Below are 25,050 nucleotides of genomic sequence, written 5' to 3'. Positions count from 1 at the left end.
TATGCCCCCCCCCCATGCACCCACCAATTTTCAAAAATAAATGCATTTTAGGAAGAATAAAAAACACAAATAAATATTTTTAGTTCCATATTTAAGCATCAGTTTTATAGCCCTGACTAGCCTGACCTTGTCAGAGCTCAGAAGCTAAGTCGTGTGGACCATCGTTAGTACCTGGATGGGAACCCACCAAAAAAGACTGGGGTTGCTATGCACCAGAACACAGAGGCAAAACCATCACTGCCACTTCTTGCCTTGAAAGCTTCATGAGGAGTCACCATAATGACTTGACAGTCAGGGCCGGCCCCAGCTTATTTTGTACCCTAGGCGAGGATCCCTTCTGCCCCCCCCCCGGTACGCCCACCAATTTTCACGAATACATGCATTTTAAGAAGAATGAAAAACACAAATTATCAAGAAACTCCCAGAGTACGGGGCCGGGTGCAGTTTGGTGCCCCTAAGGGCCATCCCGCTCTAGGCGATCGCCTAGTTCGCCTAGTGAGTGAGCCGGCCCTGTCTCCATCCCTACTACCCTTGGATTAAGGCCATCTGAGAAATGCTTCAGTTTCCTTTCTCAACCAGCCAGGCCAGGTGGTTTGAGGAATAGGTTTCACTTTCCTCCACTTTCAAGCAGCCAAGTTACTTTCTACAAGAGTCAATGGGACTCCGAATATTAGGAATTATTCCAAATATCCAGAACTATAAAAATATTCACATCTATTCTGACTATAGCATTATTTGGTGACTCCGGTTAATTCTAAACCTAAATTGAACATCCCATGTTGTTGGATACCTGATACAATTACATTGGCCAGGGGTAGGCTGGGAGTTTTAAATGGCCATGGCCACAAAGGAGGGAGAGAGGGGAGGAAAAAGAGCTTGCCCAGCCAGCACTACATGGAATGAGGTGGGAAGGGGCCAGGCAGAACTTCATGGGGAAAGGCAGAACTGGGAGCATCATTCTATGTTGGAGATCTGTGGCCCTTACTTGGTGTTGGGGTGGCCCTGGTGGGTGGGGTAGCCCTGAGGGGCTTCTCCAAGTGGCCTTTATGTCCAACTCTCCCTTGCAATTGACAATGCAGAACAAGCAGGGTTTTTCTTGAGCAGCTGACAGCATTCAGGAATAGATGAACAATGTACTGCTGCTGGTGCAAGATAATAATTGAATGGATTGCTGGGTTTATGCCCCAAGATTATAATAGGTGAATAATGCATCATTAAAATCACTTACATTTAAGTATATGTACAGCAGATTTTCTGTCTGTGCAGTCAGTAGAATCTACTGGACTAAAGAACAGTTCCCTGACAGCAATGTGCGGGTACCTTAAATGCTTGTGATTTAGTTTAGAACACCCAATGAACACATCAAACTTTGGATGTGAGGGTGGTAAAAGGGAAAAGCTGGGACAGTAGAGAGAAGGCATGCAGCTTTCCCTCCCTGCTCGCCCCCAGCAGGATCAAGACAACAAAATAATGCACCTCTTTTTGTTTTTGTTTTTCTGTTGCATAGATGGCAAACAGGGAAGAAGACAGGAACCGGCTGCAGGGAAGGAGAATGTTTGCAATAAATTCAGAACACTTCGGAGCTCTCAGTAAAAGTCGCGTGTCTTTTCAAGTGTGCAACAATCCTGCCCTCACTTTGTGATCAATTTGTGATTCAATCACTGTGGAGTGATTGCAGATCACTAATCATGACTATTTATATACTCACAGCACTGAGTCCCAGTTAACAACCTGGCCAGTGTATTTGGGAACAGTTGTAGTTTCCAAGCCCTTTAAGGATTAGATGGCGATTGTGTTGGGTAACAGAATGCTAGGTGGATTCTCTTCCAAAGATGCATCTACTATTCAGTTAACAATAAGCAGGTTGCCCTGATCTGATATGTCTACTCATCCTTTGAGTAGGGCAATTTTATTTTAATTTCATAAAATTTTAGTAGGACATGAAGCTTCTGGCACATGCCTCTAACAACTATGGATCTGTTCTGACAACTGAATCATTTAGTTAATTTAACAATCTGAATACAGGCAACTTATTATTGCACTAAAATCACTGTAATTTACTCTGCAACCGGGTTTGACATGGATCTTGCTCATCTAGTCATTCTTCAGTAATTTTTGTTGACTGTTTGAGGCTGCTTTTATACATGGGAAACAAACTGTGTTGTTTTTGTTAATAAATAGTCATCTCAACTATGCAAATAAAAGCAGTGACACCAGGTTCTCATGCTGGAGATTCTGAAAGGAAAATGAATGCTAACGAAGTCAGTTCTATAATAATTAGCTGGTATTTGTTGCTTCATTAGTATTCACTCACCCAGTCTTCCTAGCTTTTTACTGAGATCTTTTAGGCCTGCTTTAGCTTCAAATGCAAGAATTGTTAGCTGTTGGGAATGCATAATATATCTCATAAATAACATGCATGCTCTTAACGGTTGGTCACTGCATCTGGCAAAACTGTCACCGTGGGTTAAACAAGAGCAGAACTTAAGTCAGCCAAGCTTGTTTTTCCTCAGTGTTTGTCTTGAATGTTCTTTCCTGACTTAGAAAATTAATTGGCTTTGTGCACCATTGACCCTGGTTTCTTGGGGAAGGGGCAGTTCATCTGCCTACATGGGCTCCCTGAGCATCTGATGTCAGACTAAGGGCCATAGTTTACCTCCCACTTCTGGAAGGCCCTGTTTACATCACTAGGCAACTACCTCCACTTAGCCCAAACAGAAGGGCAAACAGAGCAGATTAATGGCATTCTAGAGCAATATATCTGGGTTTTTATCAAAGTCCAGCAGGATGACTGCATGGATTTCCTCCTATTGCCTGAGTTAACATATAACAATGCCCTGCACATGTCTCCCAAACACTCTCCATTCTTCACTACATCAGTTTCCACTACATCATTGTCTAACCCAGTTTGGTGTAGTGGTTAAGTACATGGACTCTAATCTGGGAGAACCGGGTTGATTCCCCACTCCTCCACTTGCAGCTGCTGGATGACCTTGGGCAAGCCATAGTTCTGTCAGAGCTGTTCTTGAAAGAGCACTTCTTGAAAGAGCTCTCTCAGCCCCACTACCTCACATGGTGTTTGTCGTGGGGAGGGGAAGGGAAAGGAGTTTGTAAGCCGCTCTGAGACTCTGAATGAAGGGTGGGGTATAAATCCAATCTCTCCTTCTCTTCTTCTTCTCAGCCTTGAAAGAACCATCAGCCATCCCTGCAGCCAACCAGAGCATGCAATAGTTAGCTGTGGTACACACTGATCTGTAACTCCACCTGGATCAAGGAGATCCAAATTGACAACCAGAGAAATAATTAGATGTGGGACAGAGTGTTTGGATATCCACCAAATACTTCAAGACCAAATTCCCCTCCAAGAAATTGGACTATTGGTACCTGGGACCACTTCCCATAGTCCAACTATGTATCGACTACATCTACCCCCATCAATATGAGTCAATCATGTCTGCTGATTCTGGATCTGCCTGGCCTATGGTTGTCCTGTACCCCCGAACAACTGCTGCCCATCCACATAGATGGGTGAGGAAGAATACGCTACCTTTCAAGAACTGCAGATGGTTGGTCCGAGAAATATATCAGGATGTAATCTATATATATGATCACATACTGGTTGATCAAGTCCTGAAACACAACGTTCATAAAGTGTTCTGAGACTGCTGGAGCACTGCATAATCCAAATGTCATCACTGTATATTCCAAGTGGCCAGACGAGGTACAAAAGGCAGTTTTCTACCCATCTCCTTCCCAGATCTGAACTAGGTTATGCAGCCCCTGGAGGTCTAGATTGGTAAACTTGGTCACCCTATGGAGACAATCAAAGAGCTCAGGAATCAAGAGGAGTGGCATCAGTTGCATATGGGCCTGATAATCATTGCCCAGATGGAGCTCCCCAAATTTCTTCTTTACAAAGAGGACTAGATACTGGGGAGGCCAAAGGTCAGATGAATACCCTGGCCATGTTTTTTATAGAAAGTCCCTCAGGGGAGCCAATTTAGGTTCTGAGAGGGAGTATAAATAACCAGATGGAATGGGCATCCCAGGAACAAGGTTGATGGTGTGATCATTCAGATGGTATGGAGGGAGAGTATTGGCTTCCTTGGAGCTGAAATCTCCTGATAGGCTGATGGCAGGTTCGCTGCATCTAGTGGCTGGGCAGCTGATGTCAGGACCATGGTGGGACCAGCACAATGTGTTTGGCAATACTGGGACTGGAAGACCATCTGCCACTGGGTCCAGGATATTGTGGGATCATGCAGAATGAACCATGGCATTCCAGCACAACTGGAAAGTGAGGAAAGCCTACCAAGTGGAGGGGAATCTCTTCTTGGTAGTCTGAATTCTCACGGTCAGGGGCTCAGTATTCCATGTCACTGGTCTTGACTTCAGGGGCTGGCCATCAGTAGTCTCTACCACGATGGCGACTGGCTTGACCTGGCTGCATATCTGGTGTTTCTATGCAAATTCAATATCAAGTTGCATGATGCTGCTGAAATTATCATGGCCATGGTGTGCAGGATATAGAGATCAGTCAGGTGGAACTGGACTAGAATAATGAGATGAGTTGAAGTTGGAATTGGAGGGAGTAGGACCACTGGGCTGTCTCCCAGGTCCCACTGGGCATGGGGTTCTGAGTTTCCTTGAACCACAGATGGGGCTGACTTGGCTGAGCAGGCCAGCACACATTGCCCTGAGTTGCCACAGTACAGGCAGAGGTTGACCTGCCTTCACTAGCTTTTCTCTTCAGAGGTCAGTTTTGGTCAGGTCTCACCCAACTGCATAGGCTTACCTTGGGAAAGGAGATCCAAGGATGGCAGCAAGCCTGCCCAGGGTTGCTCTCTTAGTTTGGGAGGACCAGAAGGTCCTGGCTTGTCCGTGGGGAATCTTCAAGCATTCCTGTGTTCTATAATATATAGAGAGAGGCTTAATTAGATCAGATCCTATAAGCTTGTTGGCCTAATCCACCTGGGCCAATTTATCCAGGACATCCTTGAAGAGCCCTTCTTGAAACCAGTCTGCCAACTCTCCATCATTCCAGGAGATGGAGTTCTGTCATGTAATCCACAACTGAATCTTTCCCTTGCTGGAATCAGCAGTTAATTATTTCAGCCTTCTGAGACTGGCAAACATAGTTTACAGGTGGTCCACAGACCTCTGAAAATTCCCCAGAAGGAAAGTCATCTGGAGCAGCAATGGTGTTGCCTATTTGGCCACAGCTTCTTTAAGAAGGCTGATCACAAAGCAGAGCTTGCTGCAATCACTGCAGACATCATCCTGCCGAAGTTCCATATACAACTCACATTGTGCCAGGAAGGATGGAAATAGATCCATATTCCCTCAAACTTCTCAGGTATACTATCAAGACATTTCCTCCATGGGGAAGCATAGTGAGGCACCTGCAAGGACACATGCTGCTCGAGCTGTTCTTGTAGGGCTGCCATTTGCTGGACTCAAAAGACCTTTAGTGCCTCATTGTCAGCAGCCAGGTTCTCCGTCAGCAAGGCTGGATCAACAGTCCTGTATTCTGCAGCCAGGACCAGTCAGGTCTCCTCCTGAGCAGTGCCCTCAAGCCTAGATATCAACAGGCACTGGAGACTTGCACCTAGTAGACCAGTTGATCTAACAAGGCAGACTCCCCAAGTCTCAGCCTAAATAAACTGGGAGGTAATTGGGCTCAGCTGTACTGTTGTCAGGTGTTGAGCTATTGCAGCGGTCCTTTGCTTTGGCCACAATCCTGCAAAGAAGCATTGCTCTCACTGTATGGCTCTGGGGTGGGGTTGTGCAAAGCCAGCCTTTGGCCTTTTGTTGCTACCGTTCCTGCAGAGATGGAACTATGGGTCCAGGTTCAAGATACGCACAGTGGAGGCATGGTGGCTAACTCAGAGGCTGGTGGTGAGATTTCACTTGCAGGTTCTGACAGGGTGGCCTCTGGCGCATTGCCTGCTGACACCTCTGCCATGTCAGACATGGGTCCTACTGGTCCTCCTCAGCTGGTGACCTTGGTTCCTCAGGCTGTTCCCCTGAGGACTGAGTCTGAGTCACTGAGCTGGTTGGAGGGGGTAAGGACATCCAGATTTGATTTACAGATGAGGGGACTTGTCAGAAGAAGAAGACAGAAGAAGAGAAGGTTTTTATACCCCACGTTCTCCACCATAAGGAGTCTCAAAGCAACTTACAATTACCTTCCCTTCCTCTGCCAACAGCAGGCACCCTGTGAGATAGGTGGGGCTGAGAGAGTTGTGAGAGAACTGTGATTGGCCCAAGGTCACCCCAGCAGACATCATGTGAAGGAGTGGGGAACCAAACCTGGTTCTCCAGATTAGAGTCCACCACTCTTACCACTATACCATACTGGCTCTAGATATAAGGAGCTGAAAAACAAACACAAAAGCATCAGATTCCTAGACGATGCTTGGGAGTTATCTAAAACCACATAATTGAAGACCAGAATTCATTCCCTAGGTCAGGAAAGGTACTAACAAGTTTAAAAGCATCAAGACAAACATTGGGAATTTCTTTAAATATATCTGGAGCAAGAAACCAGCCAGAGAAGCAGTTGGGCTAGGGTGATATGGCCCTTACAACCCACTTCAGTCAACACTCTGGTCACAGCAATCTGTGCCGACTGCAGCTTCTGGGCAGTCTTCAAGGGCAGCCTGACATATAGTGCATTGCAGTAATCTAATCTAGATGCTACCAGTGGCAGCACTGCAGCAAGATCTTTTCTGTCCAGGAAGGACCACAGCTGGCTGACCAGCCAAAGCTGGTAAAAGGCACCCATGGCCACTCCTGCCTGCCACCTCATTATCCAATAGGAGGCTTGTATCCAGGAGCGCACCCAAGCTGCAAACCTGCTCTTTTAGGTGGAGTGCAACCCCATCCAGAACAGGGGATAACCCATTTCCTGGGTCAGATCTCCCCCCCCCCCCACACACACACACACTGGTGGCACCTCCATTTTGGCAGGATTAAGTTTCAGCATGTTAGCCCTCATCCACTCCAAAACTGCCTCCAGGCACTTGTTCACAACCTCCCATTATTAACAAGTATAAACTTTTTACTAAAATCAGCCACTTTACCAGAATGCTGGAGACTATCAAGTATTACAGTGATTTTAATAAAGGAGTCCAGAGGGGAACCAGAAAATTACAGTTCAGTCAGTCTAAAGTCTGTCCAAGGCAAATCAGTAGAAATTGTAATCAAAGACATTATTGTTAGACATGTATAGGAATGAAAACTGCTGAGGGAAAATCAACATGGCTTCAGAAAAAGAAAGTTCTACCACACCAGACTTTTGGAGTTCTTTAAGAAAGCAAACAAACATGTAAATAATAGTATAGCAAACATTATATACTTGGACTTTCAAAAAGCTTTTGAAAGGTACCTCACCAAAGATTTCCAAACAGGTCCTCTTATGGATTAGAATTGGTTAAACAACAGGAAGCAGAGAGTCGGAATGAATGGACAGTTCTCACAATGGAGGGAATTAAGTAGTGAGGACCGCCAAAGGTTGGTATTGGGGTCAGTGCTATTTAATTTGATCATAAATTATCTGGAACTCGGAGTGAGCTGTGCAGTGACCAAGTTTACAGATGACACAAAATTATTCAGGATGATGAAAACTAAGGATGACTGTGAAGAGCTTCAGGAAGATCTCCAGAAAATAATAATATACTTTATTGTCATTGTACATAGTACAACGAAATTAAAGGTGCAATCATTCGGTGATCTACAACCATACTCATACACTCACACAACCATTCACAACCATCCCATAACTCCCTTAAGGTTCACATTGCAACTTAAACCACCAATTAAAGGTGCAATCATTCGGTGATCTACAACCATACTCATACACTCACACAACCATTCACAACCATCCCATAACTCCCTTAAGGTTCACATTGCAACTTAAACCACCAATTAAAGGTGCAATCATTCGGTGATCTACAACCATACTCATACACTCACACAACCATTCACAACCATCCCATAACTCCCTTAAGGTTCATATTGCAACTTAAACCACCAATGTCACCCAAATTCCAATTTCATACAGCATTTAAAGCAATAATAGCTCTCGAATAAAAACTATTTTTAATCTGTTTGTCCTTGTTTTAATTGTCCTATATCTTCTACCCGAAGGCAGCAGTTCAAACAGGGAGTGTTCAGGGTGTGACAAATCCTGCAGTAAATGGTAAGTGGGCAACAGTAGGGCAACTGAAGTTTAAAGTGTACGGTGATACACACTGGGGGAAATATCCCACCATTAAGTATAGGCTAATGGGTACTGAACTTGCTGAGACTGAGAAGGAATGAGACTTTGGGGTCATGGTGGACCCCATGGCTCTATTAAAGTGTCAGCCCACTGTGTCATAGCAGTGAAAAAGGCAAACTCTGTACTAAAATAAAACAAACAATATTATAATACCCCTAGGGTTGCCAGCTCTGTGACAGGAAATTCCTGGATATTTGGGGGTGTTAGGGAGGGCAGGGTTTGGGGCAGGAGGGACCTCTGCAGGATATAATGTCATACACTCCACCCTCTAAAACAGCTATTTTCTCCAGATGAACTAGTCTCAGTAGACTGGAAATCGGTTATAATTTTGGGAGCTCTCTATGCCTCACCTGGAGGTTGACGACCCTATATGTTCTGGCTTGATGGGTCACGAATTATATAGGACTGTTGTTGAAGATTTTTAAAACCTGAATTTAAGACAAGCATTGCCTTGCAAGACCACAGAAGATTTCAACCAGTCAAATATTGTATGAATGCCCAACCGGAATCTGCTGAGAACCCAGATGATATATGATGGCCACTGCCCCTTTGTGTCTGCAACAAAATACCTGTTATTATTTAGTGGCAAAATATTGTAAGGCTCTCCTGCAGTGCTAGATGTAGTTTTTTTAAAAATTCTGGTTTTGTTCTGTCATTGTACTGCATTAAACGTTCCCCTTTTTGTTTCCCCTTGGTTTCAGTGATAATGAAATATTTTTGTTTCACATTCAGTTCTGTTGAAAATTTCAAAGATTATTCCTCTCATTCAACTAGGGTTGTCATCCCCCCAATGGGGACAGGGTTTTTTTCTGTGTTGGGGGACCCCAATGCGCTGCCAGCCAGCTGGCAAGTAGAGGAAGCCCCACATCCGAAGAGTCCCATCATGCCCAACGTGCCCATAAAGTTTTTTTTTACCCAAATTCTAGAGAATCCCCTGAACGAAGTGCCTGGTGTGATGACATCACTTCTGGGTGACATCATCACATTGGGTGCAACAGGGCTCTTTGGGGTGGCCAGTGGTGGATTGGGCCCCCGGAAAGTGTGCACCAAAAGACCCCGGACACTAGGCTGGAGTCCCCCACCAGGACAACAGTAAGACCTGGCAACCCTACATTCAACAGATACACTCTGTCAAATTTCAGAGAAACAGGAGACAGGACTCTGGTTAAGTGATAGACAAAGGCAAAACACACAACAGATGTATCTGTTTGGATCATTGATTGAATGCTTTCTTTGTTTTCTTTTTGTAAAAACTATAGAAAAAATTAAATTGAAAATAACCTACCAATATTTACATCGTACCTTACAGTCAGTCGTTTATATTCAAAATAGCTAATTATCTCACACTAGTATAATGGAATAATGATAAACAAGTACTTACCGAGTGTTTTCTAAATCCCCAACAATATTATCTTCCCAGTTACTATACAATTATAAACTAATCAATCCATTATATGAAATGTTGCATAATTATACACATCTGTTTTGTGTGCCATTTCTTCTCTTCCTCTAACTACACTCATCAGAAATAAGATACATTTCACTTTGATAACTCATCGAATGCTTCCTATTTATGTGAGAATCCCTACATTTCACTGCAATTGGATAATTAGTTTTCTAGATGCTTCAGCATCTTTTTTTCAAAGATTCACAAGTCTTTAATGTAATTGCCAGTAAAACTTGGCCCGTACTTCCATTTCACCAGAATTTGGCCAGGAGTATCCCTTGAATGAGGGATGTAATCCTAAAGTGCCATCCAAGTTGGCTGTAAAACCCAAGAAATTAGAATTAGAAATGAATTTCTCATTGGAAATGAAAACAAATAGGAGTTGTTCATTTGTTTTGATTCCCATTCATCCTCCCAGGGGTTCTGAAACATCCACATTTTATGGTTCCAGTAGGTAATACTTCATTACAAGGCTTCAAAGTCTAAGAAACATCTTCAGCTAATAGTTATACCAAAGCCTGGATACTGTTATCTCTTCACAACAACACCATTCCTTTTAAAGTAGTATTTCCAGAGGTTGGAATGTAGACTCAGACATATCAAAATAATTGAAAATCATATGTCTTTATATTACATAGTACATGTGTTCATTTGACAGGGTTCAGGAACGGAGAAGCAGCATTCTCTTTTAGATAACATAAACTGTGCAATATAGTCAACTCCTGTTGTCATTATACAACAGAAATTTGGGAATAGTACCATTATGCAAGATGTATTGTACTGTCAATGACTATGAGACCTAGGTTGCTGAATACTCTCAAGTTTAGTTATAATGAAAGCCATCCCAACATACCCACTAGCAGAAGAAAATAGACATATTAGTCATATGTCAAATATATTTACTTGGGGGTCATAGTGTAAAGAGACAGAAATATGGATAAGATACGTTTATTTACTTTGTGTATACCCCACCTTTTTTCCTTAGTCGGGACCCAAAGTGGCTGACATCATTGTCTTCTTCATTTTATGCTCACAGCAACACTGTGAAGTAGTTTAGGCTGAGTGTGCATCAGTGGCCCAAAGTCACCAGCAAGCTTCATAGCAGAGCGGAGATTTGAATCGGGATCTCCCAGATCCTATTCTAACCACTATACTATGCTGCCCCTATGTCTTCATCAGAAATATCAACAGAGGGCCTGTATAAGGTCCTGCTCGTTTTCCTGACCACACATTATTGTCATGTGGCCATTGGTTGTTTGGGAGGAGGCGCTCCCAGTATGTGTTGCTGAGAAGGAGAGGCAGAAAACTAAGATCAGTTTGGTCGGGAGCACTCTTTTGAGAAAATATGAGGGAATGCTTAAGTTTAAAGCTTTTCAACTCAAAAATGTGTGATTTAGTGAGGTAGAACTTGCAGAACATTCCTTTTACTGAAGGTTTTTCCAGCAGTGCAGTGAAACTTACTTGCCTCCCCCTGCAACTGTACAAACAAGAGTCCAGTAGCACCTTAAAGACTAACAAAATCTGTGACTAAATTCCCGTTGCAACTGTACATCTAAATGCTTCCTGAATGCTACTCCTGAGAGATTGAGGACCCCCCCCCCCCAGAACAAGACGAAGGGGGAGTCAGAGGTCTGCAGTGGAATGGTGAATCAGCAAAAATTGCCCTCCCTTTCATTCAAGGAAATCCTTCATGGGATCCCACCTGTTATAGTTATACTGGTTCCCCCCCCCCCCTAACATACAATTTTTCAACCTTGTCTATGTACCAATAAATTAGAATTACATATTATACACGTACAGATGGGGACCTGCAAAGAATACCTTATTCACCCTGTTATTCCTTCCTTCCCTTTTCCCCACCCCTTCTGTATCACACATGCCCCCTCTCTTTCTGTTTCCCCCACCACTTCTGTGTCACTCATTTCCCCCTTTTTCTGTCTCCCTTCCCTTCTTCTGTGTCATTTATGTCCCCTCTCTTTCTCTCTTTCCCCACCACCTCTCTGGCCCCTTATTCACTTAGTGGAATTGTGGTCAATGGGGATGGGAGTGGGGTGGAGGCTCCCCCTTGTCCTCTCCTCACCCATCTGCCTCCCTCCAGCAGTACCACTGGAGTGGCAGTTTTGTCAGCAGTGGGGATGATAGGGGTGGTGAAGGCCACTATCCTCCTATCCTGTCCTCCTCTTCTGCCTGCCTGCCTTCAGCACTGCTGCCTTAATGGCAGTTTCAGCACATATTAGTTTATTTTATTTATTTATTTATTGAATTTTTACCCCACCCTCCCAGCAAAGGCCGGCTCAGGGTGGCTTACACAAAATCAACACGTTTATCTATATAATAATTGTGTTTCAGTCATGGACTCTCCTGAACATTCCACATGCTCCCAAATCAGTTTGCTCCCTGATCTGTCACTCAGAAGCTGTCCCTATCCACTGGCTGCATTGCCTGAGTCTCACCTCCAATATTCTAAACAGTTTGCTGTTCCTCTCCCCCCAATAGCCAGTTGAAACACAGAGTTCATTTGCATATGCGGCCTGATTGGCCTTTGCCTCTAACATTCTAAACAGTTTGCTGAATTTCTCTGCACCCCAAACCCTGCCCTCCCCAGGCTCTACCCCTCAAATCTACAGGTCTGGCCCTCCCCTTAGTATTGCCAGCCTCCAGGCAGCACCTGGAGATCTCCAAGATCAGGTCTCCTGGAGACAATGGCTGATTTGGGCAGTGGACTCTATGGCATTATACCCTTCTGAGGTCCCTCCGCACCCCAAACCCTGCCCTCCCCAGGCTCTACCCCTCAAATTTCCCAACCCAGAGTTGGCAACCCTGTAACTGGCTATGGAACCACTTTCCAGAACCTCGGAAACCAGAAGACATGGCATAGGAGGAGGTGCTTTTCTACCTTAGCTGCCACTGCATAATCCCAAATCAATTTAAATCAGGGGTGGAGGGAACCATACCTGTTACCATGAGGCTGTCCTCCCATACTACCCACTTGAGGTAGCAAAATGACTTGAGACAGCCCTGCCTTATAGCTAAGCAGAAGGAAATAAAGATGGCTTTCCTCTTTCTGTTTTCCCCTTCCCTCTGCCACCCCACCAGCCACAGCCGGGACACTCACCTGGAACTTCCTTCTAGAGCTCATTGTATTTCTTCCCACAACAGGCTTTACTCCTAGTAATTACAATAAAACATAAAATATATTTTAGATTAAAACAATTCTAAAACCCTTTAGACCACACAGTATAGTAAAGTGCTAATGGCATTAATTTCATCATGACTGCTGCTATTCAGTTCTCTCGATCTTCAATTCTCCTTCCGGTAGCAGGCTCAGGAACTCTGTTAAATACTGGGTTCTGGATGCATTGCAGTGATCAGCTCTGGTTTATTAAGTGATTTCAGCAAACTACAAGACAAGCTAGTAGGGCTGGAGCCCTGCTTATAAGCATGCAAAACACCATACCCATCACACACCCACTCGCAGTGATAGGCTATTTACATTACACTGCTTATCTATTGGTTAGTTTGGTGTAGTGGTTAAGTGCACAGACTCTAATCTGGGAGAACCGGGTTTGATTCCCCACTCCTCCACTTGCACCTGGCTGGATGACCTTGGGCAAGCCATAACGCTGGCACAGCTGTTCTTGAAAAAGAGCAGTTTCTGTCAAGAGTTCTCTCAGCCCCACCTACCTCACAGGGTGTCTGTTGCGGGGAGGGGAAGGGAAAGGAGTTTGTAAGCTTCTCTGAGACACCTTTGGGTAGTGAAGGACAGGGTATAAATCCAATCTCTTCTTCTTCTTCTTCTTCTAGTTCCTGGATCCAGGCGAGCTATTGTTCTGTAGAAGCAAGCTCAGCCCATTCTAGGTACAGTTTGAGGAAAGGCTTAGGCTCAATACATAACACTCATAAAATGAGATAATACAGTCTACATGGTAAAGTTACACTTTATCAAACTGTATGTGAACTGATTCCCTATTGTAGTCAGTGTGGTCCGAAATGAACTGCAGTGGGCTTGAATTAAAATGAACTTAACTAGGACAGTGCCACATTGTCTCCTATGCTGACTTTCAGGGCGGAAGTAATGTTCATGTGAGTGAGGAAAGGAGAGAAATATTTCCTGACAAATCAATTTATAGTCAGACTATTCAGTTTTGTATCCTGTTTGATGTAGTGGCTAAGAGCGGCAGACTCTAATCTGGAAAACTGGGTTTGATTCCCCACTTCCCCCCTTGAAGCTAGCTGGGTGACCTTAGGCAAATCACAGCACTCTCAGTCTAAAAAAAAAAAAAGCATAGCTTGCCATCTAGTGGTGGCAAAACGAGCTACAGCTTTGGCAGCCAAACAGTCCCCCTTCCATGGATCCCCTGGCAATTTCACACACAATGCCATGTGATAATTTTAATTTCAGTATTCCTCCTATCAGATCTGATGACTGGCTGATATTCCTGAGGACAAGTAAGGTCAATTCACAGTGACTGAGGACAATGTTTCCTGCAGGAAGAAAAAGAGTCAGTTTTTATACCCCACTTTTCTCTACCTTAAGGAGTCTCACAGTGGCTTACAATCTCCTTTTTTCCTCTCCCCACAATAGGTTCTTTGGGAAGCAGGTGGGACTGAGAGAGTTCTGAGAGAGCTGTGACTGGCTTACCAGCAGACTTCCTGTGGAGGAGGAGTGGGGAACCAAACCCGGTTCTCCAGATTAGAGTCTGCCGCTTGCTGGCTCCCAAAAAGTAGGACAACTTTTTGAAGCAATAACTCTTCTATCTGAAGAAGTGAGCAGTGACTCACAAAAGCTTATGCCCTACCACAAATTTTGTTTGTCTTTAAGGTGCTACTGGACTCTTACTCTTTTCTACCGCTACAGAGAGACTAACAGGCAGGGGTCTTTTCTTGCGGGAGCGCACAGGAGCGGAGCTCTGGCAGTCAGGAGCCCAGGGGGCGGGCACATGCAACAAGCCCCACCCCCTGCTCCCAGCAGCCCTCAGTTGGGCCACAAGGAGCAAGAAGCAGCCAGGTAAGTTGCAGAGCCGCCGCCCCCAGCCCACCTTCAGGTACAAGCTCTCCCTTCTCTGTGAAGGCAGATCTGCACGTTCCCCCCCCCATCGCTAGCAATCCAAAGCAGTCCAGTGGAGCCTGAGTGGAGGGTGTTGCCTTCTGACACACTTCCGGTGATGTCAGGGGGTGTGGCTTATGCAAATAAGTTATGCTAATGAGCTCCTGCACCTCTTTTTCTACGAAATGACCCCTGCTAACAGGGCTACCCATCTTGATCTGTCTCCCACAAAGAGCAACACAGAAAGGTAAGTGTCATTGCGGACACAGCAGAGAATGTATGCCAGTTCAAACTAGGTACATATTTTTAAAGACTCTTTACTTGCCCCCTTCCTACACACACACACACACACACACACACACACACACACACATAAAATCAGCTCTACAATGGACCCTGGGGGTTGCTCTTTCCATATTGGTCATCCTAATCAGTTCACAGCAGTTGCCTTGGTGGCCTTTATCAGGGCAGAAAGGTAGGGTATGCATTTTGTAAAAGAAACTAAATAAACAAATAACTTTGGTCGTTACTTCTGGTCCTTTTTGGTCTTACCAACCAAACAGACTTGACCTACCACCAAAAAAAAAGGAAATCCTCGAAATAAAGTGGTACTTCATTCAGAGTATTCCAAGAAAGAAAGGCAAGGTGCCTTTGACAAGGTGCCTTATGGCCTCGCACAACTTTAAACTTAACAAAGCCAAAGAGAATTCCAAAACTGAAGCCTGACAATGGTGGGGGAGGGGACGTAATAATGTTCAGTCATTCTGAAAATATTACACTGCATGTAAATGAAGGAAGAATAGACTCCCAAAGGAGGGAGATAGCAATGCAAATACCTCGCCACACAGAAGGCAGCTTCTCATAGAAGCCTAACTGAAAGCAGCAGGTTTAAAAAAAAAAAGTCCTAACAAAAGAAAACAAGCTAATTAGATGCAGAAGGGATGATCTTGTGAAAGGCTGGAGGCATGACAATGGAGTGCAGCGTGCTCAATAGAAGGAAGGTAGTTACTGGTCATCAAAGACAGCCAGCACTTGTTCACAGGAAGCTTTTCAGATTCCGCAAACCAAGATCCACATCTGAAGCCCAAGTTACACTTCTTAGAAAGTGAGCATGCACTCTTCAGCCTGACAAAAAAAAAGAAAAGAAGAAGCATATCTTCTAGCCTCCTTTCTTCTGTCTAAAGACGGATGTGCCCACTTCTAATAGAGCAATTGTGCTCTCAGCAAAAAAAAACACCCTCTCAGTTCAAGTGAACATCTGTGGCTTTGGGTTAACATCAAAAAACATAATCTGTGAAGTTAAAGTGCCATCTTGTGGATGCTTCCTATCCAGTCATTCCCAATGTTTTCCACATGTCGTTCACCAGGAGATGGGCTTTCTGTTGAACTGCATTCAAAAATCACTGGATTTTGTGCTGTCATTGTGCAACAGTGACTATTTATAGCAGGCCTTTTCACATGGAAATATGATCTGGTTGCAAAGGATTGCTAGAGCATAGCAATGGTACAATATCCCAGGATGTATGAATGTATGAAGGAAGTTTGGTCTGTGTATGATCGGAGCCCAGGTCTGTCTGAAATGACAGAAAAAAAATTAGCAACCAGTTACTAAAATGGGATACAAAGGCAATTTGAAAAGGGTCTCAGAATAAGGAGGCACTGCTTAAATTAAACATAATGGTGGCCCATCACAATATAGTAGCACTATGCCATTACAGTTTAAGGTCTCAGTGACTCAAAGACACTCTACCTACAAATAAGATCCCAGTTGGGGCTTCAGTATTATTAGTCTAGACATCTATTTAACAAAGGACCTGTCTACTCTGGCACACCTCAGTTAACAAGCCTTAATGATTCGAGTCAGGGTGTTTTGTTCTTAAATGTTAGCATCGTCTCCGAGTCTTCTGAATTTCACTGAATCCACTGTATGTGCCTGGTTTATCTTTCTGTAATGTCTGGGTTGTCCATTGCATTGTGGAGTAAACTTGGGCCTAACTAGACAAAATGGTAGGAGATCTGTGAATGGATCTTTCCACTATTTTTAACTAGAAATAGTACCTGCACAAACCCCAACTGCAAGATGTGGGTGAGAGAAGAAGAAAGTTTGGTCTTCCACCACTGTATTTAGGACTGCTGGCCGTCTCCAGCCCCCACTGCTGCGTTGGTATAGCAGTAGAGGGGAAAATATGGGGAAAATTTTCATTGCTTTATGATAAAACTATAGAGTTCAGTGGAATCCTAGGGCATCACCCCAACATGATAATGACATTTCTGAGATTGCACTTGACTGGCAACCCTATGTGTATGGTTTCAGAAATCAAAAATGCCTCCATCTCCTGCACTGTTAATAGTTTTGGAGGGAAAAAAGAGTCAGGCAAAAAACAGGTGGCCATTTTTTCCCCTTCCAAATGTAATGGGGGGGCAGTTTCAATTGATGAAAGCATGTGAGATTGAAGATTTAAACCCTTCTAACTCCTTCTGTGAAACCTGAATTCAAATCTGGTCTCTTATGGCTGTTAATTGTGTTTTTAAAATCTGAATAGGAATCCCCCAGCATCTGTTAAACCCCCACTCCTCCAAGACTTTTCTCAGGTCTGCAAAGCGTAATCCTTTAGCCAGGTGAGAATCTGCATTGTCCTAATCAGATGATTGGCAGTAGTGTCACTCTGTTTGGTGATGGAAAGGAAGCTGAAGATTGGAGGATCTCCCCCCCCAGCCACCCAGTGATTGCTACTGTTGTAAACTATGGACTAGGGTAGCATGCATGCCACTCCAAATGATGGACTGCAGACAGACCCAGAGTCTGTCACACCAGAACCCTACCGCTGCATTAGCTGGATCGGGGCCAGTATTTTAAAAATAATACCCCAAATTTGCACTCAGGTATCTGTGCAGCCTTTTATGCACCATAAATTTTGCTGGGACATGTAATACCCCCCCCCCCGAGATATTTTAGGGATGCAAGAGCAGCCATGGTGAATCAGGTTCATCTAATACAGAATCCTGTTTCACACTGTGTTCAATCAGTGCTTTTCACTTAGCCTGCCATTCGAAATGGAGACACTTCAAGATACTCTGGCCTTCTGATGCCAGATGTGCAGGGGGGAAAGAAACACACACAATTTTTTTGGTGCTAAGATGCCTTACATAAGGGGTGGGGGAGTATCTAGTGTAATAATTAAAGCTTGATCAAAGAATGAAGTGCCTAAGGCATTCCCAGCAGAGAGCAGACTGATTTCCTGAATACTCCTGGAAAAGATCAATAAGGTTCCTTTGAACCTTCAGAGCTCTTCACACTCTTTCACCATAAACAACTCATGTTTGCAGGATAAGAAATAAAGGGTCTTGAATTTCCCTTCATAAACACAATTCCCTGATGATACAACCATAAATTCAGGAAGGACCCTTTGCCCATCTCCAATGTATTATCTGTAAATCTGTATCAATTAATGCCACCTTGTCTAAATCAATAACTGTCCATCAAATCCATCTTAGACATGCTGATTCAAGTGTCCCTTCTACCATTGGTTGACTGCCACATCCTATCACAGTCCTGATCCTGAACCTGCACCAATCTGTTCCCAGGTCTTAATAAGTCACTAATCAGGACATGATCAGAGGTCCACCAATAGGCAGCCAGGGCTCAAAGCTTTGGACCAATGCCATCATGAATCCTAGTTCTGCAAACAAACAAACAAACCCAATAGCAGAGATTTTCCATCTGCACCTGGTAAAACCAGAAGGGCATCCCCAGTCCTCCATCAAGGTGATTGGTTCACCTCCAAAAACCATATTTTACCACCACAAATGTGAAGTCATCATATCCTTCCTCATCAAAACAAGCTGACTATGATTTCTTCTCTCCTATCCTGCCGGTGTGTCCATTTACCCATTTGCCTTCTCTTAGCTTCTAGTTCAAGACTTGCTTGCCTTACTGCCTGCCACCTGTGACCCACTGTACCCTTGTCAGGGACTTCATTTCTATCCAGGGCTATTTTGGGGCAGGAACGCACAGGAACGGAGTTCCGGCTGGCTCCCAAGTTGGCCACACCCAGCAGGAACTCATTAGCATAATAGGCCACACCTAACAGCAGGAACTCATTAGGATTGGCTACATTAGGGGTGTGTGGCCTAACATGCAAAGGAGTTCCTGCAACAAAAAAAGCCCTGGGTTTTGACAACAAACAAGGTAAACAGAATAACAAGCAAAAGGTGGGTGTGGCTGGATAACCACACTTCTGGTAACATGGGGGTGCAGCCTAATATGCTAATGAGTGGTGCAGTCAGGGGGTGTGGCCTAATATGCTAATGAGTTTCTGCTGCTGGGTGTGGCCTATTATGCTAATGAGTTCCTGCGGGACTTTTTCTACAAAAAAAGCCCTGTTTCTATCCTAAGCTCACATCCTGTCTATCTCACTACATTTGCTGGTCCCAGTTTGGGCAACCGCTCACCTGTCTCCTCTCTGGCTTGTTTTACTCTGGACTAGCCAAATGTGAGGAATATTTAAAAAATAACTTTAGTTTTGTAAGTTTTTGTGTGCACGCTTATACCTTGAATAAAACTTTGTTGGTCTCAAAGGTGCCACTGGATTCAAACTTTGTGCTGCTGCTTCAGACCAACACGGTTACCCACCTGAATTTAGTTGGGTATTTAGCTAAAGCAGCATCAGACAGGCCTCACTTGTGCCATGGACTTACATTTCTGCTTAATAGAGCTGACAGCTGCAAAGGAACCTGACAAACCATACTGGGGTCAGGAAGGGCCTCTCTTCTACTGAATGTCAGCTTGGGGTGAGAATCAAAGATGCCTTGCGGCAAGCGTAAGGTGTCATCTGCTCATGGAAGGGTTTCTTAATGGTTTGCACTAGAACATTTGATGGGGAAAGCAAAACTGTTGTCCCTCTTCTGCAACCTCTTGTGCAAACAGCAGCACAAAAAGGGCAACTTATCAAATATTTCACCATGTACATCGCTGCGCAAGAATTTGCACATCGGTGTTTTTTTTTTCCTTCCGCTCATGATTCTTTTGGATTCAACCCTACCATTTGTTACTCGGTTTTATAGTAGCATTGCAAGTTGCCATTGTAAATTCCAGCAGGGTTGTAACAATGGAATTCACTTTGTACTCACTTTGTACTCCATAAATATTTGACATCAACAATGCAGGGTAGACTCACAGGACTTCTGATCGTTGTTGCTGTTCTTAATAATTAATTAATTTGAAACGTGCAAAGCAACAGAAGGCAAGAAGAAAGACTTGGCCAATACTTTTCCAAACAATTATTGCTAGCTCTGTGATGCATTATTCTAATGATGGTACCTCCTGCAACAAAATTCTGTCAAGAGAAAGTGTGTGGCTTCTGAGTAGCAAGGGGGGGAAATCATTCCACACGTGCTCACTTTTCTTTATTATTATCTCATATGATTTTGTTCAGGAAAAATGCCATGGCACTGAAAATCAATCCTGTGCAGAAGTGAACCCTGCCTCAAAAAAAAAAAAAAAGATGATGAAGACTCATCTACATTCCCATTTTTGTCACTTGTGTGTCCCTATTGCTTCCCCCCCCTTTTCACATGTTGGGGGGGGGGGCCTTGAAGCAATAGGGACACACAAGTGATAAAAATCAGAATGTGGAAGAGCCCTTTAAAGACAAGGTTCACACAAACAGCAGATGGGAAGAGGGGGAATTAATTTTGGGCTGTACCATGTCACCCGGGGGGGGGGGGAATGTCCTACTTGAATGAGTTTCCATGAAAAACACACATATAGAATGCAATATATCAGAGAAACAAAGAAAGCTAAGCAAAAGCTCCTCATCCTGACATCTAGTATTCTAGATTTGTGGGGAAGTTACAAAAAAAAAACTATAAAGAGCATGTAACCACGTGAGCTTCCTGCCCTTCCGCAGTCTAAAGTAGTTTTATCAGCTTGCCTGCTATGTTTGTGAACTATTACTAAACCCTGTGTAAGAACATTTATTTTCCAAGTCTTGTTCAGAAGTTCAAATCGATTAAAAAAATGGTGGTGTGTGATCACTCCCTTCACTGAATAGCAATTGGATCACAAATTGCGAGTGGCCACCTTGTGTGCCTGAAAACCCATTTCTTGTCTTATCGAGCACTCAATAATTTGCCTCTCCAGCCTTCTCTATTTTGCTTGCCTGTCTTCCAAAGCTGAGCATGTTCACTGAATATTCTCAACTGAATTGTAAATATGTTGGTGTTTCTTTACTGCTGCCTGGGAACAGTGAGTGTGCTCTAGTAATTTCGGCACTTTTGGCAGCCCGATGTCTGCACGGGTGCAAAGGCAGGGACATATATGCCATGGCTGGCTTTAAAATCTTCATGGCCTAGCCATCATAACCCAAGCAAGTTGATCAACAGCAGCCATCACACTGCATGTCACCAGCAAAGATGCAGCACAACTTCAAGTACCGCTTGTTTTAAATTGAACACCGATCATTGACTTGCGAGAAAATGAGCATTGCAGACAAGGTTGGTTCAGTCTTCAAACACATCGCCTGCATAGATCAGACCATCAATAATTCCAATTCCCCTTAGTTATGTTGAAAACTGCTGCAGCCAAGCCCCACTAGTATAACTCCTTGGCATTTGTATACCCAGCGATTGGCCGCCTTGTCACAAAGAGGGCTCGATTTGTAATTCAAGGGTAATCTCCAGGTGTCCTTTTCTTTGGAGCATGAGCTGCTGCTGTTATTGATTTTATACCTTCACTTTTCGACATGGCGAGAGCCTGCCGTGTGAGCAGCTCTGTGCTTGTACATAACACCCTTGCATTTCGGCCTCCCATACCGAGCTTGATCCAAAGACCATTGAAGTAAAGAAAACTCCTCACATTGATTTCAAGGGGCTTTGGATCATAAGCATTCCCAGTGGGTCACCCAGAGTCCCTGCAGCAACATAAGCTAGTCTATGCGTGACAGCAGAACGTCTTTATTCCTTCAACAGGTCAGGTATTCTACTTTATATAATACAATATCGACGGGAGGAAACATGTATAAAGAAGCATGCCGGGCTTGTATAGCTCTTTAGACACAAAGGCAACTTCCTTTTTTTAAAAAAAATACACTCTTACTATTTTTCCCCCAGTCTCCTCTCTCCCCAGCTTTATTTCAGGTTATGAACAATGCTACAATAAACACAGCATTTCACCTTGCAAGGGCCTGCAAATGCTGCCAAGAGGCAGAGGTCATGTCGAGGGAACGCATTCAAGCCAACAGTATGAAAAGTGATAGTGTTAGCAGCTGCCTTTCCCCCAGCAGTTCTACAAGCAACTCTAGAATTAATTTGTTAAAATGTATTTATTATACTTCTGTCCCATCTTTCTTTTTTTCCCAACAGAAACACTCCAGCCAGCTAATAAAAGAATTATAACGTACCAGGAGGTCAAATAGAAAGGGCCTCAGTCGCCTTCCATGGCAGAGAGACTCGAGTGGCTTTTAGCAGCTTTGACTGGTTAGGAAGGTGCAGCCCCTGGACAGAAAAGATATGGCCACTGTGGTACATGCCCTGGTGACATCTAGACTGGTACAGCAGTGTGCTTTACACACTTGAATGGTGTTCAGAGACTTCAGTTGGTATAGAATGCTGCAGCTAGGATGTTGATTGGAGTGGGAGGCTGGGGAAGTCCTGGAATTACAGCTGACCTCCAGACTATTGATTGCTTATTTATTTAGCATTTATATATTTAAATCATTTACTCCACTTCTCCTGGAGAAAATGGCTGCTTTGGAAGGTAGACTGGCTCCCAATTTGTTTCTGGGCTTCAAGGTGCTGACCTTTAAACCCCTGTATGGTTTGAGGCCAGCATACCAGACTGTCTAGTCTTATACAAACCTTCCAAACCACTATGGTCACTTTTGATGCCCTGGTAAGTGACCCCGCTTTCCACGGTTGGATGGGGTTTCTTGGCCATTTCACCAGAATTATCGAACTCGTCTGTCCTCTGCTATCACTGTCTTCCTCCAAGGGCTGAACACTTCCCAGTTTCACCCAGGGTTCCCTCAGGGACCCCTCCTTCCTGCCTTATGTCAAAATTGCTGTCTTTTGTGGTTTTGATATGTATTTCTTGCTTGGGTTTTAATGGGTTTTATGATGTACTTTTGTACCACTTTGTTTTTAAATTGTTAATCACCTTGATGACCCTGATTGGGCAGAAAGGAGGGATATAAATTTTGTAAATAAATAAATAAAAATAAATGTAATAAATAAATTCAAGAGGGCTGCTCACGTGTACTTTTGTTGAATAATATGTTTTGTTTTTAAGCTGAAAATTTCATAAAACTGCTTGGGGAATTGTGCAGTCAACTTCTGTAATAAGCCCGAGAAAAATTTACAAGCTCAGTGCTGGAAGTTCAAACATATGTTTGGAATTAATGTTGCATGATGGCCTACAAACCAGTTCTATATAAATCCTGTTATATATCTAGTATCTTCACTCTGATATCATTGTTATCTTTGAGACAGAGCTGATACTACAAACAATTTTCTAACCAAATGCAGTTAGGATTCTTATGGAGAAACCGTAATAGTCCGGTAAACCATGCCGCTATCATGACTGTAGTGTGCATGTTCTTCAGAGGCCAAGCATGCTTGTGTAGTCCTTCAGACAAGAGACCATAGTGGTAAAGAAAAACAAATATGGTCCGAACCCTGGGCAAGCTGCAAGGGGATCAACAAAGAAAGCCAATGGTGCTGACAACCGAGATGACAACGAAAACAAACAGTTCATTGACTTTCTTTCGCTCAGCAAAGATAGTCCAGGCATCAAGGCCTGATTCATTTTGAGCAGGAACTGTTCATCGGTGGAGTCAGGCTTTTGGTTTTACAGTTGAGTTTGACGTCTCTCTGGGGATAAAATTTATGATTTATGGTAGCTGTGACATTTTGTCTCTTTTGCTCTCAGGATCCTTATTCTTTCCATCTCTGGCTGCAATAATATCTCCGGCGGCCACTGCATGTCATAGGCATACTCCAAGGAAAAACAGTGAGGGTTTCTGGTATGCAGGCAAAGGGGTGCAGCTTGGAACACTTTCCCTGACTATCACATTTAATTTGTGGGCAGTGGCACCAGCAATAGAGGTACGTGCCATCTTGTCCGCACTTCTTCCAGCATTTAGGATCATTGTTTATATTTATTTTGTGTAGGTGTTGTGGAGTTAAGTACCATCTCGACGTCAATTTAAAAGTTTGTAAGCAGATGTTGTGTACTGGTGAGTTATTTGCAGGTGATGACCAAATTATGTTCCAATCTGAGTCTTGCCACTGTACGTTCAACTCTTCTTCCCAACAAAGTTGATGTTTTAATTTGGTTTGGTTTTCTGTCCGCCACTCTTAACCACTACATCATGCTGGCTCTGCCACCCCACACACACCCTATTTCAATATTGTTCTTGCCAAAGTTCTACTCTTATGTTTCTGTTTCAAAGATTGGGCGAAGGAAAAGGGGAGGGGGAGGATCTCGGGTGCTTCTGCCTCTCCTTCCCTCCAGCAGCTGGCTTGCTCGGGCTCCCCGAGCAAACCAAGGGAAGGGAAGGTGGTGGAGCAGCTGGAGACATTGAGCCTCAGCTCCACAAGTAATGAGCACTCGAGCCCCGCCCCCAGCAGCCTCAGGCCGGAGCACCTGGAGCAGTCTTGGGAGGCAGATTGGCAAAAAGCAAAACCAAAAGTGCAGGAACTTGAGAGAACTCCAGGAATGGAGTCAGTTCCTCTTCCACAGCCCAAGATGCGACCCACGAACCCTGAGCTTGCTTTTTCTCATTTGCGAGTCTGGCCTCCGCACTCCTTTAACGAGGCAGCCCTGAAGCTTGGGGCGGCGGGAGTTTCTTTGCACACAGCTTGTGCGGCTGGCTGAGTGCCTCTTCTGCTTGCCCACATCTCGCCTCTGCACCTCATCTTCTGCCAGGCATGGAGGAACTCAGCTTGCCCAGGCTTCTTGCCTCCTGCTGCCTTGGCCCTCTGGTGCATGGCTGAGTCCCCAAAGTTTGACTCTTAAGAACATAAGAACATAAGAGACGCCAATGTAGGATCAGGCCAAAGGCCCATCCAGTCCAACACTCTGTGTCACACAGTGGCCAAAAATACCAGTGCCATCAGGAGGTCCACCAGTGGGGCCAGGACATTAGAAGCCCTCCCACTGTTGACCCCCCCCAAGCACCAAGAAGACAGAGCATCACTTGCCCCAGAGCCCCTAGCTATACCTTGTGGCTAATAGCCACTGATGGACCTCTGCTCCATATGCTTATCTAATTC

This window comes from Gekko japonicus, unplaced genomic scaffold, assembly GCF_001447785.1.
Source record: "Gekko japonicus isolate JY-2015 unplaced genomic scaffold, Gekko_japonicus_V1.1 scaffold17, whole genome shotgun sequence".
NCBI classification, from domain to species: Eukaryota; Metazoa; Chordata; class Lepidosauria; order Squamata; family Gekkonidae; genus Gekko; species Gekko japonicus.
The sequence above is the reverse complement of the archived record's forward strand: the minus strand, read 5'-3'. Positions refer to the sequence as shown.